Below are 5,336 nucleotides of genomic sequence, written 5' to 3'. Positions count from 1 at the left end.
GTGATCTAAAATAAGTTTTCAAAATTGGTTTTCGAGTAGGATAGGGCTAAGGAAATTATGGGTTATAGCTATGGAGGTTATGGGCTAAGGAAATTATGCTCGTGAGGTCAATCTAGTGTTTATCATCTCCGTTGCGTCTACGTACTTTCCTGCAATATTGAATCTCAATATTGATACGTGAGCACTCATAAACTTAGCTTTTATATATTATTAGTGTATCCCTAACTGGTGCTCGAGTATTTAGGATTATGCATGCTTGTATGTTTAATTTTGTCGTTAGATAACTTATTATAAATTATGAATTTGATACATATGCGATTGAGATAAGGTATATGATATGTATGTCGTTGGAAAGCTGGCGAAAAACTATAAACTTTTCATTTAGATATCGTATGGTTTTGATGAACGGATTAAAAGATATCGTCAATTGAATTATCTATAATTTTAAATTATTATTGTTAAAATGATTATCGTTATCGTTATCGTTATCGTTATCGTTATCATTATCGTCGTTATTATCGTTATTATTATTTTATTTAATAATCAATATAATTATTACTATTATTATTATTATTATTATTATTATTATTATTATTATTATTATTATTATTATTATTATTATTATTATTATTATTATTATCATCATTATCATTATCATTATCAATATATGTATTATTATTAAAAATTGTTATTGTTATAATGGTTGTTAGAAAATAATATATTAAATCTTGAAAACTTATATTTTCATTATCATTTTATTAGTATTATTGATGACAACAATATTATTATCATTAACATGATTATAATATTTTTATCATTATCAGTAATAATATTATTATTACTACAAAAGATTATTAATTATTATCAAAATTAATATTATTATTAGTAAATATAAATATTGTTATTATTACTATTACTAAAATAATTAATGTTATTAATACAAAATAATACAACTTTTATTTATTATCATTATTAATATTTTTATCAAATAACTATATAATGCAAATATATTTTCACCACGCGTAATATAATTACATTAATAATACATGCCTTTATATTTTATGATATTAAGTGAACATTATAAATTTTATTACTTAAGATATATAAAAGTATATTTTTATCATATATAAATTTTAAATATAAATTTTTATTAACAAATGACTTTTATTATTTACTTTAATAAAATCTGATAAATATATTTAAATATATATAAAACGACTATTTTTAAGTTATATAATAATCATGTATAGATTTTGGAAGTCATTTTGGGTCAAATTGACTTTTGTTGATTTTTGCATATTAGACTCGAGCATTAGGATTGTGATACACTACGGTTTAACCTAAATTGTTAGACAAATATTGACCAACATATAAATATATATAATTAATATAGGTTCGTGAATCCGAGGCCAACCTTGCACTTGTTCAATGACGTCATATGTATTTTTACTACGAAATACAGTATTGTGAGTTTCATTTGCTCCCCTTTTCAATGCTTTTGAAATATATATCTTTGGGACTGAGAATACATGCGCTTCTTTTATAAATGTTTTACGAAATAGACACAAGTAATCTAAGTTACATTCTATGGTTGGATTATCGAACCGAATATGCCCCTTTTTAGCTTGGTAGCCTAAGAATTGGTGTTTATGATAATTACCACCAATTGACGCGAATCCTAAAGATAGATCTATGGGCACTAACAAGCCCCAGTCAGAGAATTTAAACTGCTTTAGTACTTCGATTTATCATGTCTGATGTGAGTCCCGGAATGATGGGGATATTCTATATGCATCCTGTTAAGGTCGGTTACCAAGTGTTCAATCCATATGAATGATTTTTGTCTCTATGTATGGGACGTATATTTATGAGAAATGAAAATGAAAATCTTATAGTCTATTAAAATTATAGAAATGATTGATTATGATAAACTAATGAACTCACCAATCTTTTGGTTGACACTTTAAAACATGTTTATTCTCAGGTATTAAAGAAATCATCCGCTGTGCATTTGCTCATTTTAAAGATATTACTTGGAGTCATTCATGGCATATTTCAAAAGACGTTGCATTCGAGTCGTTGAGTTCAGCAAGATTATTATTAAGTCATTTATAGTTGAGATAATATGAAATGGTATGCATGCCTGTTAGCTTTCGATGTAATGAAAGTTTGTCCTTAAAATGTTTGTAAAATGTATCATTTAGAGGTCAAATACCTCGTGATGTAATCATATGTTATTGAATTCGTCCTTATGGATTAGGACGAGTCGTTTCATGTGGTATCAGAGCGGTGGTCTTAGCGAACCCGGTCTTGCATTAGTGTGTCTAACAGATAGTCGTTAAGATGCATTACTGAGTCTGGACTTCGACCGTGTCTGCATGTCAAAAGTTTTGCTTATCATTTCTAGTCGGAAATCATCTACTTACCTTCCTTAGGAAATTACCTGCTTATCATTCTTAGTCTAGACACATCTTACTGCATTGATTGCATAAATAGTGTATAGACAAAATTCATATCTTAGAGTATCTGCTAATTCATATCTTAACATATCTGTTACTGTAAACTTTGTCTGACATATTTCAAAGATTCCTCCGTGATTTATGAGATTTTGGTATTATATATATATGTAGATTATGTATTAAAGAATACCAAATCTAAGTCTTATAATCTTCCTCATATCAAAAAATCATTTCCCTACTCTGTACGAGATGGATCCTGCAACCAGTTCCAGTTCCCCGGATTCCGACAGCTATTCCGATATGGAGTTTCACTCGAACTCCGAAAGCAGTGTGACTGGAATGGATCAACCAATTAGCCATCATCTATTCTGGATGAATTGGGTATGGGTTCGTAGCCTCCTTAATCATTGGAGACAAGAAGAAGGCGATCCTTTCTATCCACTACATTGTCCTCTTGGCGAAGAACCTGAAGCACTTACCGGCAAACCTATCCGAAACACCATTTTCTCTCTCATTTCTAGAGTATCTCGTCACGACTATATACTATACCAAATTCTAGATCTCATTTATTCGCTAGTCCGAACCGACAATCACCCTGGTGTAATAGAAGAAGTCAACGAGCTTCGCGCTCGAGTATTGGCTTTGGAGAATATGGTGCAAAGATTACAAGCACCAGCAGCAGCACCGGCATCAACGGTACCACAATCAACAACACCAATAGTACCATTACCACCACCAACAACAACCGCATCGCAAACCTCAACTTCACAATCCGTTCCACGAGCATCGACGTCATACGCCCTGTAGATACCAAGGAATACCAACAACAACAAACGATGAAGTATTGATTCATAACTTCATTGGAGAAACACTCTGCGGCAATTAGGTAACCTCCAAAATCTTAGAGATTATCCATTCTAGCCTTAACCATAAATCAGATAAATGAACCAAAATGATAGGAGGAAGAATAGAAATCCTGACAAGAATGGTGCGTGATTTACAAGCTAGACTTGTTTTACCAACAGCATCAATAGTACCGTTAGCATCACCAGCACAGTTAGTGCCATGAGAATCATCAGAATCAGCAGCACCTATAACATCATGTGACGACATGGAAATTTCCAACCAAATTTAAACTTAATCTTAATATGATTTCGACACGATAAGCAAAGTCTGTAATACTGAGTCTCAAATTTTTTTTAACTATTTATATGGATTCATTTAACCATTGACGATTCCCGATGATTCACGAACAATTAACCGTAAATAGATATGTGTGTATATATATACATATATATATATATATATATATATATATATATATATATATATATATATATATATATATATATATATATATATATATATAATAATAATTGGAAATATAATTTGAAATATTATATGTTGTTGTTATCAAAGTTAATTATGTAAAATAAAATAAAAATATGATATTATGATAATTATTATTTAAAACACATCTATATAAATAAAGTTTTTGTGATTTTGAATCTATTTAATAAACGCTCGTAGCACTTGTTTGTCATCTTGATAGTTATTTATCAAGTTAAAAATGAACTTATGTGATTTTAAAATAAACGGTGATCCAAAAATGAGTTCTATAAATTTTAGGCTTCCTAAAAATGTATTTAGGATTTAGTTATTAAATTTTAACACTTTTTATATTTTACCCAGAATTGAGAGGGACAGTTGATGTAATTTTTATTTAATAAATTAATGATCAAATTTTATACCAAAATGACTGAAATAAATAAAGATAATTACTGTAAAAATTTGGGATTTTTCTGATAACTTTTATCCGCCAATAATTAACAACGAAGCCCGATATAATACCGTGAAAAACTGTCGGTATGAGATTCCAAAAACAAGGCTGCGTTTAATTCAATTATGCATGTTGTAATATATTATTATATAATAAATATCTTAATCCATTTTGATTTCAATTGATTGCATGTGAACGACACATTTGTTTATGTCTCCTAATTTCTATCAATAAGTGGTAAACTTTTTCATACAAGTGGGACTCTATATATATATTTTAATTCCTTCTCTATAAATGACATATACAATTACAAAATTTAACAAACTCTTTCCTCTTTCATACATATATACGATATATATATATATATATATATATATATATATATATATATATATATATAACTATATATCTATATATCTATATCTATGTCTATAAACTTGAGTGTATGTGATCGATCATTAGATCAGGTTCTTTACTGAGAGATATCTTAATCCATAAACCACCATATTCAAAATCCATTCAACTGCCACTTTTATCACTCTCCATTGATCACCTTTTGGTTACTATTCAGTTTCTTTCTTCACGACATGAAACTCACTTATCACCACATTTAAATTCAACCCGTTCCTTTTATTCTTTTCTTGTTTATTTGATCGCCAACAAAAATCATAACTTCACCTTGAATCACCATCATCATCATATTACTACTATTGTTATTGTTTTGATCGAACGACGAAAAACACCATCACCTTCTCTAACCCATCACCACCCCCGATAACCACCACCTACTATTAGAACCACCACAACCTTCATCGGGTACTAGAGATCACTACCACAAACAACCAAGTTCGATCACCATAACTACTCGCACTGTTACCGGTCTACTGCTACAATCAAAACCACCCAAGAACAACTTGCAATGGTTTCTTGTTTCATTCGTTTATCAAACCAACTCGGTCATCAACTCCTACCATTTGTATTTCTACTTCTATCGAACAAAACAACACCTCAAACAAACACCCTTGTTGTTAAAATGCTACTGTCAGGATCGAAGACCTCTTAATCAAACACATGTTGCTTGTCTCTTAGTTAACTGC

The sequence above is a fragment of the Rutidosis leptorrhynchoides genome, chromosome 6 (assembly GCF_046630445.1).
Source record: "Rutidosis leptorrhynchoides isolate AG116_Rl617_1_P2 chromosome 6, CSIRO_AGI_Rlap_v1, whole genome shotgun sequence".
Taxonomy (NCBI): domain Eukaryota; kingdom Viridiplantae; phylum Streptophyta; class Magnoliopsida; order Asterales; family Asteraceae; genus Rutidosis; species Rutidosis leptorrhynchoides.
This window is presented reverse-complemented; position numbering follows the sequence as displayed.